Source organism: Sarcophilus harrisii, chromosome 5 (assembly GCF_902635505.1).
Source record: "Sarcophilus harrisii chromosome 5, mSarHar1.11, whole genome shotgun sequence".
Classification (NCBI taxonomy): domain Eukaryota; kingdom Metazoa; phylum Chordata; class Mammalia; order Dasyuromorphia; family Dasyuridae; genus Sarcophilus; species Sarcophilus harrisii.
Window position 1 is genome coordinate 273,608,896 of NC_045430.1, and position 16,213 is coordinate 273,625,108.

Sequence of the window (16,213 nt, forward strand, 5' to 3'; positions counted from 1 at the left end):
AATGACCTTTGTTGCCACAAAAGAAACTGGTCCTTGGAAATTAATGTCTTGAGTCCAGAAATGACAGCATTATGGCCCAGAGAGACTCAATGACTTACCCAGGTTCCTACGGGGTGATGTTGACAGAGGAATAAAGACGAAATCCCTGGCCTCCCCACTCCCACCCAGAGAGTTTACTTGCAGCCCACTGTGGGCTAGGGGTCATAGACAAAGCTGGGAGGGCTCTTAGGGGTCCTGACTCCCACGCCAGCGCTTTCCCCTTTCTTCCCAGCTGCTTGGCTACAGAAAGACCTGATTTATTCTATCCTCCTCTGTTTTTAATTAATTGCGTGGCACCCCACTGTCCATACTGTGACAATCAATTGGATAATTAAAGTGTCTTCATTCTAGCTAAGTTAGATAATGGGGAGTATTGTTTTTTTCCTGAGTGAATTCCAATACTGCCAAGCTGGGACAGATTTAGCTATAACCCTGATTTCTTGAGAGATCGCCATTTTTTTTCTCTCAAAACTATTGATTTCCAAATGCCTAGAAAAGAGCAAACTTTCCTTTAGAAGTTTCTACCCAAATGCTCATTATTCAAATCTTACAGAACCTTTGGACCTTATAGAATCTGGGGATAGGAAGGAAGCTTTCACTTTCTGCAGCCCCCCTCTAGATTAGGGAACTAAGTGGCTTGCTTGCCCAAGTCAGCCAGTGATGGAGCTGGGATGAGAATTCAGATCTGAAGGCACCTGGGGGGGTGTTTCTCCTCCCATCATCCTCCCCCTAGTCCTGGAGACCATTCTCTGAGTTTTAGCAAGTAATGAGAGCACTGGGTTTTATTCTTATTCTTTTTTATTTTTTTATTTATTCCTTATTCTTTCTTTCTTTCTTTATTCCTTATTCTTTATTTTTAAAATTTATTCCTTATTCTTTCTTTCTTTCTTTATTCCTTATTCTTTCTTTTTTATTTATTCCTTATTCTTTCTTTCTTTATTCCTTATTCTTTATTTTTTATTTATTCCTTATTCTTTCTTTCTTTTTTTCTTTTCTTTATTTCTTTTCTTTTTAATTCTTTATTTCTTTTCTTTACCAGCCACAGTCACACACTGTCTCTCCTAAGTGGAAAGTTCAAAGCCTGCCTCTGGAAGCTGGAAGCTGTGTGACCATGGATAGATTATTGAACAAACCCATAAGAGTTTAGCTTAGATGCTCTATAAGGTCTATTCTTCCTCGAAATCTACGAACTTATGATCCATCAGTGAGTGATAAACGCTAGATCGGTGCTTCTTTGAAAGGAAAAAAAAGGAAGAAAAAAAAAAAAAAAAGGAAACCACAATCGCTTTGCATAGAACGCCTAAGATGCTCTCAGCCCAATTCAGGTTCAATGGGCTGTTTCTTTCTTCTGGCTGCCAAGGCTGAGTACCACCACAAGAGGGCGCCTGAAACGCTCGGCGCATTTCCCCAGAATGGACACCAGGTGGCAGGCTGCTGCATGTTTTCTGGCGGACCTTTTTAGGTTTTCTCCTTCCTTTGTTTAGTTGTGGAGCTAATGGGCCCATTTTGGGCCCCCTCCTTCTCCATCCTTCTGAGCAACCTATAGCACACCCACAGGCCTCTGCACAATTGCTCCAGACAGGGCTGAGCCAGGGATTCACGTTCCCTCCTTCAAGGAAAGGAGCATTCAAACTCTCAGTGTCTGGCCAGACTGAGCGGGTGCTTGGGCCGTCGGTGCCTCTGACTGATGGATGGGCCAAGGGGGCGCCCGGAATTTTCACTTTAATGAGAGTGCAATAGGAGGGCATCGGGATCCTTGGAGGGAGCGTGAAATACGCCTCCGTGGGAGGGAAATGTAAATGTCGAGGAAGAGCCATAGGTCGAGTCTTTCCCTTTTTCACTATTGGGGCTTCCCACATATTGATGGAAAAGGTCAGGATCCACAGCCTCCATGTCCCCGGCACTGGCCTGAGACAGTCTGCGCAGGCCCCAGCGGGGCCGAGGAGAGACCACGGGCATTTCACCTGCCACGAAAAGTGCAGTTCCCATCCCTGGCTGGGTCTCCAGCGGCAGCTGATTCACCTGGACCGTTTCTTTGTTTGCTCGGCCCATTATACTTGTAGGGTGTGGGGGGCTAATGACCGTGTTCCTTCCTCAACTGTCACAGAATCAGTCAGTCGTTATTAGGTGCTGAGTGCTGGAACCTGCTCCGGCACCATCTTCCCCACAAGGAGACCGCTCTGGAGTCTCCTGTTCCCAGTGCTTTCTTTGTCTTAAAATTACATTGTTTGCCTTGTGTATTCTTTGTACTTATTTGATACGCATCCGGTCATATAATCCCAGGAGAATGGAAGCTTCCGAGGGCAGGGACCACTTGGTTCTTGCGTCCATAGTATCCACTACAATGTCTGGTAAATGGTAAAGACTTAATATGTATTAATAGTATATATATAATATGCATCGAGAATGAAAGGAATAACAGGCCCTGGAAAGGTGATAGCTTTGGGAAAGTATCTCCCTCACAATGGCTCCGTGAGGTGGCTAGTGTCTTTCTGTCCCCAGAGAAGTTACGTGATTTGTGAAAGATCACCCAGCTAAATTCTCCATTAATTAACAAATTCTTATTAAATTTTCCATTAATGCTCTCTTCCACAATGAGATGATTCAAATCAGTTCTAGTTGTTCAGTGATGGAGAGAATCAGTTACACCCAGAGAGAGAACCATGGGAACAGAGTGTGGACCACAACATAGCATTCTCACTCTCTATTGGTGTTTGCTTGCATTTTGTTTTCTTTCTCAGGTTTTTTTCCTTCTAGATCTGATTTTTCTTATATAGCAAGATAACTATATATGTATATATGTAGACATATATTGGATGTAACATATTTTAATATATTTAACATGTATTGGACTACCTGTCATCTGGAGGAAGGAAGGGAAAAGTTGTTTTGCAAGGGTCAATGTTGATTTTGTAAATAAAAAGCTTTAATAAAACAAAAAATAACAATATTTCTATTAATAATGAATAATAATAAATTCTACATTCATTTGCTTCACAAATCCAAGGAACTCTATAAGGCCCAATGAAGGGCACCAAGAAGGTTGGGCCAATCTCTGGTGCCCAGAATCCAGTTAACTAACAGATCTCTCCCTGCTACAGTCCATCCTTTAGCATCAGTTTATTCTTTCTTTTTAGGACTTTATTTTATTCCACAGCCTCCAAAAATGATTTTGTTGAAGTCCAAGTAACCTCTTATTCAACCAGTTCCAATGATAGCTCTTCCTTATGTGGCCCCTTTCTGTCTTTGCCACCTTACACCTTCACCCACTCTATGACCCAGCCATGGGACTTCATCTCCCACCTCCACATCTTTGTACAAGCTCTTCCCATGGCCAGGAATGTTCTTCCTCCATTTCTCCTCTTTTTCATCATTGATTTCCTTCAAGACTCAACTCAAATTCCATCTTTCTGAGGAGTGACTTTCCCTCTAAGGCTCCCTTCCATCTTCTCCAGGCGTATCTTACAGAGAAAGGAAGGGAAAAGAGAAGAAACATTCATATAGAGCCTACTGTGTGCAAGAGGCTGTGCTAAGCACGTTACAAATATTATCTTTTTTGATCCTCACAACAAACCTAGCAGGTCAGTATTGTTATCATCCAAATTTTAGAGTTAAGGAAACCAAAGTTAGGTGACCTCCTTAAAGTCACAAAGTTAGTGTCTGAGACTGGATTTGAACTCAGATCTTCCCGACTCGACCCAGAACTCTGGCCAGTGTGCCACTAATGATATCTGGACTGTGGTTGGTCGACCAGCAGAGGGAGTCAGGAAGCAGATCCCAGATTCAAGTGTGCGTCTTTTGGAGCAGCCTTCGGAGCTCAGGACTCTGCAGATTGTACTGGACCTTCTCTCCGGTGATCCCTGCCTTGAATTTTGCTAAGAAATAAAAGCTAGCAGTAGCTTTTCAAAGAGAAGGACCTTGTTAAGATGCCTCCCTTGAAAGAAATGGCCCAAGTGAGCTTGGGATCCATTTGGCTGAAGTTAGAAGATGGGGCCTCCCATGGACAATAATCACCCTGGCTGGAGAGGCATTTCACCGGAGGGTGCAGCATTTCCCACACCAATGAGATCATTGATGATGATTATTGATTACCATGAATTATTGATCTACCAAAGTTTGAAGAGCTGGCAGCTTTCTGATGTCTAGAATAGAAAAATTGCAAAGAAATTTCCATCTGTAAAATGGGAATTAATATATATATATATATATATATATATATATATATATATATATATGTTACCTATCCCAGAGGCCTGTTGCTTGGAAATTCTTTCCAGGACCAAAAAGCACTTGATACATGAGAATAATTTGAATTTGGAAGAAAGATTATTTAAATCTTGATTCCATTAATCTGGAGGATTGTTCCGCGTATCTCAGGGGGTGTTTTGGTAAATGTTTAACAACCAACTCCGAGAAAATGAAGTTTAATCTGCCCAATTAAGCTGTCCTCCATCGCTTTCTTAAGTCTAGACAATCAATAAAACAATGAATCAAGTTTTGATTTATGGCATTTGCTGAGGTGTTAATGCTCAGTCTGGAAAGCTAACAGTTGGCTCTCAGGACCCTGTACAAGCCGGCTCCAGCGTACCCCTGGAACACATTCCCCATCTCCAGAAAATGAAAAAAGGAAGCCAGTATTTAATATCAAGCAGAGAAGAGAGAATCTTGCTTAATTAATGCAGCCAAAGGAGTTGTGTGGACGGACATTGCCTACTGTAGCCAAAAACTGATTATCTCAATTTAACAAATTCCCTCCATTATACTGATAACCCTCCATCGGACCCCCAGTTTATCAATATGGCTACTTCTTCTCATCTAGGCTGCCCATCAGATATCTCGTGTCCTTGTTCTCCCATGTAGTAGGAGGCGGTGTAGGACAGTATAAAGAGTAATGGATCCGGTATCCAAGGTTGAGGGTTCAAATCTGGACTCTATTACCGTGTGACCTGGTCATCTCCCTGGACCTCGGTTTCCTCATCTGTAAAATGAGGGGATTGAACTAGATGACTTCCCACGTTCTGTAATCTGGCAAGGACGCTGTGATGTCCTCGGATAGAGGAGGCCGAAGAGATGGGTCTTAAGGATATCATATCTTATATATTATTATATGTTAGATATATCATTATCTCTTATATGTATCTTATAGATATTATAGTAGTCTGCTTTACTGAAGAGGAGCTGAGGCAGACAGAAATTGAGTGATTTGCCCAGAGGAGGATTTGAATCCAGCCTTTCCTGGGTTTCTCTTCCCAGACTGCCATTTCCCATGCTGCCTCTTACTGACTCGGTATGGTGGCTCTCCCCACTGGACAGCAGAGATCCCCGGGGCCACTGGGCCACATATGTCCTTTGCTCTCCGACTAAGGAGAGCCAGCGGAGGTTCCATTTTCCAAAGTCACAGACATGGGGACTTGCTATTGCTCTGTGAGTTGTGATGAGCCCGAATCAATAGCATCTGCAATAAGGCATAATGAAGAGAAAATGATATTTCTGGTTTCCTGAACAGCTGGGAATCCATTGTTAATGATCCTCATTTTTGGCAGTCAGCTAACAACTTTTAAAACGTCCTCGAAATTGGATTGTAAAGCAGATCAGCACCGCAGTGGCTCGTGATGCTATTAATTTTGTCTGTCTCATCCATCTGTAGGGGTGAGAGGGAGGCAGGAGGCCCTCGCCCACCCCTCGCCCTGCTCGGTACCCAACCTCGGGGGCTAAGGCTGGGTTCTGGCGCCTAAAACAGGGACAGAAAGCTGGGGCAGGAGCCCCCTCCCCCAGCAGCGGCTACGCCCCCAGCAGCAGCTGGGGAAGGTCACTCTCCTTTGGACTGGACTCAGTACTTTCATCTATCAGGAGAAAGGGTTGAACTAGAAACCTTCCAGTTCTGAACCTTATAAAAATAGGAAAAAATTAATGTTTCCCATTCAGCAAATATTTTTTATATAGCTTTTTATTTACAAGTTAGATGCATGGGTAATTTTTCAGCATTGACAATGCAAAACCTTTTGTTCCAGCTTTTCCCCTCCTTCCCCTCCCGCCTCCCCCAGATGGCAGGTTGACCAAGACATATTAAATATGTTAAAGTATAAGTTAAACACAATATATGTATACATGTCCATACAGTTATTTTGCTGTTCAAAAAGAATCAGACTCTGAAATAGTGCACAATTAGCCTGTGAAGGAAATCCAAAATGCAGGTGGGCATAGATATAGGGATTGGGAATTCTATGTAATGGTTCTTAGTCATCTCCCAGAGTTCTTTCTCTGGGCGTAGCTGGTTCAGTTCATTACTGCTCTGTTGGAACTGATTTGGTTCATCTCATTGCTGGAGATCCATGTCCATCAAAATTGATCATCATATAGTATTGCCGAAGTATATAATGATCTCCTTGTTCTGCTCATTTCCCTCAACATCAGTTCATGTAAGTCTCTCCAGGCCTTTCTGAAATCCTCCTGCTGGTCTTTTCTTACCAAACATTAATATTCCATAACATTCATATACCACAGTTTATTCAGCCATTCTCCAATTGATTCCAGTTTCTGGCCACTACAAAGAGGATAGCGAGCATTTGTTGAGAGGATTCTGCATCATTTGTTTCTGAGAGAACTTTCTTGTCCCTGGTGAGACACACATGTTCCCACTCATTCATATGATATAAACAATGTACACATATGTACACACACCTACACGCATGTATGTTTCTATGTTTAGCCGGCACAATCCTTTTGGGGTTAAAGGATTTTTCACTCCCTTACTCTAGGAAAAGGTCACAGACCCTGTGGGTGACTTGGGGCCATCCAGCTAAGGAGCATTCAAGGTGGGATTTCTTGTGTCCCATCTTCCCGAGTCTGGGTCTGGTGCTCTATCCATGATGCAATGAGGCTTCCCATCCCTCTCTTAATACAGAAATGCCATCCATGGACTTAGGTCGAAATTGCTGATTAACTATTTAAAATAGAGATACTATCTCTGTGTTAATAAAGTGGCCAACCCCTTCCTTTGCAAATAAGGCGTGACTATGGTCCATCGGCTCCAGGGTGAGTTTGTTAAATTTCCCAAAAAGTCTGTTCCAGGGACAGATTTAATCACCAGAAACTGGCTTCCCAGGAATAGGAATGAGATAACTGGCAAAGGGAAGGGTTCTAGGCCTTTCAGAACAGGAACTAGAACAAGCCAGAAGGCAAAGGGCAAGAACCCGGCAGTTTGGGGCTGAGTGTGGAGCCCTGAGCTCCAGGCAGGAAACTGGGGGGAGAGTTTGGAACAAGGCACAAATCCCAGCATACAGTAGGTGCTCAACAATGCTTGTTGATTGGACTTGAACTATTAGAGGAGGACAAGCTGTGGATCTTAGGGAAAAAACAGATCCATTTGGGGGAGGAAATTTGGTCCTCTGAAATAAGAGGACCCGGATTCTAATCCTCCGTAAACCTTGGACAAGATGATCCTGGCTCTGGGTCTCACTTTATTCCTATGTAAAATGAAAATGTTGAACTAGATGATACTCGAGGTCCCTTCCAGCCTACGCTACAATTCTGACTTTGGTAGCAAACAGGAAAAGGGGCTCTCATAGGCTGGCTCCGTTGCCCTTCTTGTCCTCCCCTAGAGAGCAGGGACCTGCGCTGGGGAGTCTGTCTCTTTCCAGCCCTGTCCCCGGCACCTCAGAAGGCTGGAGGATGCTTACTCTCACCTACCCCATCCGTCCGACCCTTGGTCAGCCTTTTATTCCATCATTAGCAAGGCTGGGCTTGGAAGGAGAAGGGAGAGGCTCCTTCAGCCGCCGATGCTGGGCTGGGCCACTCTTGGGGCAAGGTAGGGCAGCCAGCTTCATCAGCAGGTGGGAGGCTGGCTAACACCTGGAGGCCAAAGACCCGACACATGAGGATGATCTGGGCTGTGAGTGGCCCAGGAGCGGAAGGAAGGCTCCAGGACCCTGTTCTGTGAGTTTGGGTCATCAGCGCTCTTGGGTGACAGCGCAGAGCACCGAACACAGCACCAGAACCAAAAATCCCCGGTCTCCAGGTCCATATTAACTGTGTGATCCTGGGTGAGTCGCTTCATCCCTACCTCAGTTTCCTCTTCTGCAAAAGGGGGAGAGATGAGATACTGAAGCACTTAGCACAGTACCTGGACGTAGTAAGCACCTTATAAGTGCTAATTATCATCATCTTTATTACTTCTACTAATAGTAATCATATAGTCTTAGTAATAGTGACAGCTGTGGGAGAAGTAGTGCTAGTGGTAATAGTGATGGGGGGGGTAGAGCTAGTAGTAGTTAGTAGTAGTAGTGGTAGTAGTGGTAATAGTAATAGTGGTAGAAGTAACAATAATAGTAGTGATGGTAATAATAGTGTGGTAGTAGTAATAGTTGTAGTAGTAGTAATAATGAGTGTTAGTAGTGAGAGTAATAACTGTGGTAGTAGTGATGGGAGGGTAGACTAGTAGTAATAATGACAGTGGTGATAGTAATAGTGGTAAAAGTTACAGTAGTAGTAGTGATGGTAACAACAATGGGCTACCAGTAATAGTTGTAGTGATAGTAGTGGTAATACTGTAGCGGTGGTAGTAGTAATAGTAGTAGTAAAATAAGAATGGTAGTAGTGAGAGTAACAACAGGGTAGTAGCAGTAGTAGTAGTACTAGTACAAGTAGACTTGTACTAGAAGTAGTGAAGTGTTCAGTATGCTGCCTGGTACATAGTAGGAGTTACATCAAAGTTGACATTATTATTATTATTATTACCTACATTATTGCCCATCTATTATTGCCTGACATTGTACGTTGCTGGGCGTACAAAGGATAAAACTATCCCTATCCCCAAAGAGCTTACGTTCTCCTGGGGAGACAATATGTACAAAAACAAATTTGGGGTGATTCAGAATGAGGGGAGGCAGCAGTTGGGATCTAGGAAGGCTTTGCCAGAAGCTGACACCTGGGCCAAGTTTTGCAGAAAAACAAGGACTCCAAGAAGAGAAGATGAAAGGACGGCATCCCAGGCAGGGGAGGTGCAGCCTGTTCAAGGAACACTGGGGCTCTCCGGGAGCTGCCACGGAGGCTTTGGGTTCCATGCAGCCGGCACACGGGCCCAAGAGACCCATTGGCTCTCAAGCCGGAGGGATCTGGGAAGATAAATTTTGTGTCACAATGATTGATGTTAATTTTATTATAAAACTGCTCCAGTCCCAAAGGAGTGGCTAATTAGGGTGAGATGTCAGGACCCCATCCTCATTAGTGGAGAAATTTTCTGGTTTCGTTCCATTTGGTTAAGGGGCATCATGATAGGGGGGACAGAGGGCTGTCCTTGGACTCAAGAAAGTCCTTGCTGTTTATACTCACTGGTGGTTTGACCCTGGATAAGTCCCTTAACTGTCCATGCCTTGGATTACTTTTTCATAAAATAATGGTGAACTAATAATTGTCAGCATTCACGTGGTGCTTGTGAGGTTCGAAAAAACACTTTACTGGCCTTAGTTCATTACATCCTGATAAGCACTCTGGGAGAGGAGCCATCATTATCATTAAAGATGAGGACTTTGGGATAGGGTGGGGGACTTGCCCAGGTCATTCAGCCAGGAAATGTCTCATGCAGGATTCACACTCAGGTTTTCCTGGCTCTAAGCCCGAAGTTATTCTAGCTCAAGGAGGAGGCTCCTGCCAAGTGGAAGCAACAAGTGACCAAACAGGGACATCCATCGCTCCTTGCTCTGAGGAGTCACCTCAATTTCACCAAAGAGCTGGGAGATCATGGTGTGTGTGCTGGACTCCCGTCATGAGGCTAAAGGAAGGTGATGGACAAGAGCGACACAGAACTGATGGGCTGGGACCTGCCCCAGAGGGGGCCTCCACACTGATGACGTGACAGAGTCACTGGGGCCTGGATGGACTCGAAACCTGGAAAAGGATCAGCTTCTGGGTCTCCTCGTAGCTATGTATTCCAAAGGTTTGGCACATTTGTGAATCCTGGAGGGGGTGTGTGTATGAGAGACAGAGAGACATATACACACAGAAAGACAGAGAGACAGAGACAGAGAAAGAGAGACAGAGACAGAGAAAGAGATTCAGAGAGAGAGAGAGAGAGAGAGAGAGAGAGAGAGAGAGAGACAGAGAGAGAGAGACAGAGAGAGCAAGAGAGAGAGACAGAGAGACAGAGCGAGAGAGAGAGAGACAGAGAGAAACAGAGACAGAGAGACAGAGACAGAGAGAAACAGAGAGAGAGAGACAGAGAGACAGAGACAGAGACAGAGAATCAGAGACAGAGACAGAGAGAGACAGAGACAGAGAATCAGAGACAGAGACAGAGAGAGACAGAGACAGAGATTCAGAGATACAGAGACAGAAAATGAGAGAGAGAGAGAGAGAGAGAGAGAGAGAGAGAGAGAGAGAGAGATGGCTCAAGTAATTTCCATTTTCCACTGAAAGCCAAAAATCATAGGAAATTGTTGCACAGTGCTTATTAACCAACTATCTTTTGTCCCTCCTTGCCATTTGGATACAGAGACTCAAAAGACAGTTGATTGCTCTTTTTAAAGGGTCATTCTGGAAGGAAAAGGAGCCCCAGTCCAGATGCCCCAGCAGGTGTTCACTAGGGGAGTCATACACAGTAGGAATTGCTGTAGACGGGACCTCAGAGTCAACCCAAGACGGGGATTTTCTATTTCTTTTTTTAATTTTTTTTTTGATTTTCCATTTCTAAAGCAGAAAGTTGAGCCCCAAGTTTTTAACCACCAAAGCCCTGAGAAAGGAGCCCATAAAATTAGCTCTCCAGGAGAGGAATCAGAATAACTCAGTTTGCAGGCATCAACCACAGGTTGGAGACTCAGTGAGTTTATAATAAAACCTGTAGAAGAGAACTTAGAAATGCTCTCTCTTATCCGAGGGTCCTTTGTCTAAGATCCCTGGAGCCCCGAGGATCTACTGATAAACTTCAAGGAATCTGCGAACCTTTAGTCCCCCCAAAATAGTTTGATAAAAACATTCTAATATTATTTGTCCCCTTTATAATTCATATATTTTATTTTGATCATTAGAGACATTAACCTGAGGAAGGGGCCATCGGTTTCACCAGGCAACCCAAGGGCTCCATGGGACAAAAAAAGATGAATAATCCCAGACCTGGTCTAAGTCCTCCTTTGAAAAAACAAGGAAACTCCTGACAAGACTCAGTGACTCAGTCACCGAGTTGGAATTTGACACAAAATTCCCTCATTTCAAATCCAATTCTCTTCCCCCTCCTCCACTCCCAGAAACAGGAACTCAGAGATGCTTGTTCAGAACCGGAAGCTTCATGGTGAGTTCTAACGAGTTCAGACAAGACGCAAGAGTGTGACTTCAGTTACAAAGGTGAGAGCAAAAAGGTGGATCACAAGGCAGGCGTTTGGGCCCAAAGATCTCTTTTTTAATATTTTGCTTCAAAAGATTCTCTTATTGCTATTATATAAATATATGTAGATAATGTTTGATCAATATTCATGTGAGTTTTTAAAAACAGAAACGACCAAATCGGACGCCTGAGTCGTGCGCCGTGTTTCATTTCTCAGCCTCTGTATTGGGGGAAGAGTTTAATTACCTGCTCTGTGGAATATAATGGAGGTATTTCTATTCCTCCCTTGGTGGTTGCTGCTGAAGTGCAGTGAGAGCGGCTCTGAGGGCCCAACGGCTTCTAAAGGGCCGCTTGCAGATGGAGCTCATTTAATAAGAGATGGTGACGTTGTATTCACACAGTATAAACACATATGGAAGCTCCTCCCGCTCTTTCAACTTTTCACTGACATTTCCAGGTCCCCCAGTTCCTTTCAGCTCCTCCTATATAAAGTTGAACCAGACCAAACTGGGTCATGGAGAGATTAAAGTCCATCTCAGTCTCCTCAGTTTAATCTCTGCTATTGCAGACCCTTCTGTCTGTATACGCTAGATAAAGGGGATAAAATATCTCTGTGTATATCTCTCTCTCTGCCTCTGTCTCTCTTTGTGTCTCTGTCTGTCTCTGTGCTTGTGTCTGTCTCTCTTTATCTGCCTCTCTTTGTCTCTGTCTGTGTGTCTCTATCTCTCTGTGTGTGTACATGTGTACACACACACACACACACACACACACACATTTCTTACTGAGTCAGCCTCCTTAGTCTAGAAATGCAGTGTTCACCCATGAGCTGATACCATTGCTTTGACAAGACTCAGAAGCTTGAACATGTTCCATTTCTGGTCTGGGCAGATGGTTCCCTCTCCTTCCAAGAGAAATCTGGTGATTCCTGCTCCTGGGAGCTCCCAGATTGGTGATAAGCCACTGATCAGCTCTAACCCTGCTGTAGTTACAAACTGGAGAGATCAAGACATGCTTGAGGTTCATTCTCTCTTGTAGCAGAGATGGGAGTGACCACAACTGAGTCCTGCACCATCCTCCAGAAGCTAGAATATGCTATCACCATAAGTACCATAACAATCCAACAGTGACGTGGGGCTTTTGCTCATGAGTTGGAATCTTGCAGCACATCGTGTCTTTGAGGCAGATCAGCCTCAGAACATGGTATCTGGAAGAGGGATCCATTAAACGTGGATCTTTTGGAAATTTCAAACAAACAATACCCCTCTTTTGGGAATATGGCCCTTGCAACCAGTCAAAAAGTATTTATTAAACAGTTATTAAGTACCAGGTGTGGGGCTACCCACTGGGGTTACCAAGACAAAAATAAAACAATTTTTGTCATCAAGAAGCATACATTCTATTGAGAGAAAGGGACAATGTGTACATGCAAATATACATACAAAAAATACAAGTTGGTGTCGGAGAGAAGGTTATAGAATGAAGGCAGGAGGAGGACGGGTGAAGATAAGGTACTAGTAAGACACTTTAAATACTGTTAAAAAAATGTATTAGGAACTCAGGGGGCCTGAGGCCTTTCGAACTATTTTTAATTTATTATTTTTTAAGCTTTTTATTTTCAGAACATATGCACAGATAATTTTTCAACATCGACCCTTGCATAGCCTTGTGCTTCAGATTTTCTTCTCTTTCCCCCCACCCCCTCCCCTAGATGGCAAGCAATCCAATATATGTTATACATGTTAAAATATATGTTAAATGCAATATGTATAGACATATTTATACAATTCTCTTGCTGCACAAGAAAAATCAGATCAAAAAGAAAAAAATGAGTAAGAAAACAAAATGCAAGCAAACAAGCAAAGTTATGTTGTGATTCACAGTCAAGAACTCTTTCTTAAAGACATATTTCCACATTAGTCATATTGTGAAAGGAGAATCAGAACAAAAGGAAAAAAGCACAAAAGGAAAAAAAAACAAAAATAAGATGAAAATAGAATGCTTTGATATGCATTCAGACTCCAAAGTTCTTTCTCTGGATGTGGAGGCCATTTTCCATCAAAGTCTTTTGGAATGGCCTTGGATCACTATATTGCTGAGAAGAACAAAGTCTATCAAAGTTCATCATCACGCAATGTTGCTGTCACTGTGAACGATGTTTTCCGGCTTTGGCTCACTTCACTCAGCATCATAGAAACCATTCTTTTTACAAACAAGTTTTATTGCTATCTTTTGTTTTTCTGAAGCAGTAGTCATTTTTATATATGTTGGGTCTCCCTTTCCCAAATATTTGAGCTCATCTTTGTTTTTTTTATTTTCCTCTTTTTTATTGAAAAGCTTTTTATTTTCAAAACATATGCAAGGATAATTTTTCACTACTTACCCTTGCAAAACTTGTGTCCTAATTTCTCCCCTTCTCCCCCTCCCCCTTTCCTAGATGTGAGCCCACCTTTGGAAAAAAACATTAAAATAGTTAAGCAAAAATTACCAACTCGGTGATCCGGGCAGAGAGCACACACACAATTTCCCCCTTTTGGCTCTCCTCTTTCCCTCTACGGAAAGGAGGGAAGCATGTCCCATTATCTGTTCTCTGGAACTAACATTGATCTGAATACAACTCCCAGAATTTGGTTTCCTTTTCATTGATGTTACTATGATATCATGTGTCTGTTCTCCTTATTGTGCTTGCTTCACTTTGCATCAATTCAAACAAGTCTTCCAATATTTCTGAGACCCCTTGAGAGCAATAAACTCCTAACCACCTCGCCATAGTTTCTGGATTAGATTATCAAAAAGTATTTAATTTCTAGGGTTAAAACTAATGAAAAGGCTACAGCACAGGAGCCAGTCATAAAAACCATGATCTCTAGTTTCTTGATCCATCCTATATTCGCTTCCTGCAGCTTTGGTGATCATTCATCTCTACCAGTTACGTGACTTTCCAGGAAGAGCCTTTGCTGTGTCCTTCCTCCCATCCCCCTCTTATTATCACATGCAGACCTGGCCCCATCCTGTTTCCAGGTCTCTCCTTTGTTACTCAGCCCTGCCCTCCCTCTATCCTCCCTCCTTTTCTATTCCATCCCCTCATGATACCTTGGGGTGCTGGAGCTTCCCAGCACCCAGAGCCAAAGCAACCACAGCCCCCCTCATGTGACAGCCCTCACTTAGCTTTGCCACAAACTCTTTTCTGGGGAGATAAATGAACCAAGATATCTTCAGACATGCGCCCAGTCCATCACCTCCTGTCATTCAGTTCAAATCAGCTCCAAACAAAATCCTTTTCTTTTTCCACTAGAAAGACAATACCCCTGTTTCATAAATACTTTTTTCTCCCCAACCTTAATCTGCTGCCTATGAATATTAATAAGTCTCATTGATTCACGGCTCTCTTTTATGTGCAATATCAGACACCGTCCCAGAAAGCTGTCGCCTCCTCCCCCCAATTTTGTGTTAAATGAGAAAAGTAAGATGGAGGCCAAAGAAATGCTCCCTGCCTGTGATGAACCAGAGAGATGACCTCTGGCCTAGCTCTCTGACTGCTCTGGGGTTGTCTCAACATCATGAAGGAAAGGGAAGAGAAGGGAAAGGAAGGGAAGAGATAGGAAGGGAAGGGAAGGGAAAAGGAAAGGAAAAGAAGGGCAGGGAAAGGGGAAGGGAAGAGAAAAGGGAAAGGAAGGGAAGGGAAGGAAAAGGAAAGGAAAAGAAGGGCAGGGAAAGGGGAAGGGAAGAGAAAAGGGAAAGGAAGAGAAAAGGGAAAGGAAGAGAAGAAGGAAGGGAATAGTGAAGACAAGTGAAGGGAAGAGAAAAGGGAAGGGAAGAAAAAAGGGAAAAGAAGGGAAGGGAAAGGAAGTAAAGGAAAGGGAAGGAAAAGCCTATTTCTTTGCTACCAATACTGAGCCTCAGTTTGCTTATCTATAAAGAAACTGGCCTGAATGTCCTCAAAGGCCCTTTATTACTCAAGACCCATGAAAAGTGAATAATACTGCCTTTGACTGTGGCTCAATGGCAAAGACAGTTGCTGATGCAATGGGTCTTTCCTCTGTGAATGACTTCTGCCTCCTCTACTAAAAGGGGGCTGGATTTGGAGTTGGAGGACCCAGGTTCCAATTTAGCTTTTCCATTCTTTCCTTGTGTGATCGTGGGCAGATCACCTTTGAGCCTCAGAATCTTCCCTGCAGTGACAGAACTGGGCTACTCACACACAGACACACAGACACACATAGACACAAAGACACACACAGACACTCACCATATAATTCTCCCCCAGGCACTCACACTCACGGTGTCCCACTTTTGAGAGCCTCAGGGCAGGCTCAACTCTCCTGGAAGAACCTTTAGAGGCCTCCCAGAAGCTGATCCTTGGTCAGACTAAGCCTCCTCCCCATTAAGTTCCCCCCAGATTGGACTTTCCAGTAGCCACCTGTAGATGCCCAACAGCATCTGCCGCCCCGGCTTCCTGTAGCAGGTGCTTTGCTCATTAAGGCTTCCCAATGGTGCATGACCACTGTGCCATCCAGCAAAGCTTGTAACCAAAAAAACAAGCCTGAAAAAGAAACACTCTGAGGGACCAAGTTTCTAGCATCCAAGAACCACACTGGCCGTTTTTAGGAGGCTCAAAAATTGGTTTTCCCTTATTTGCAGCATCTTCTAAAAACGTCCCACGGCCTCTCTTTCAGCTTTCTTTCTGAATCTCGCCTCTTAGTGAGGAGGCTACTTTGTCCCCAGAAGCACAGTTTAGAATGCCTGAATAATAATGAATATTTTTTATACATGACCAAACTGTTATTTTGCTGTACAAAAAAAATCAGACTCTGAAATATTGTACAATTAGCTTGTGAAGGAAATCAAAAATGCAGGTGTGCA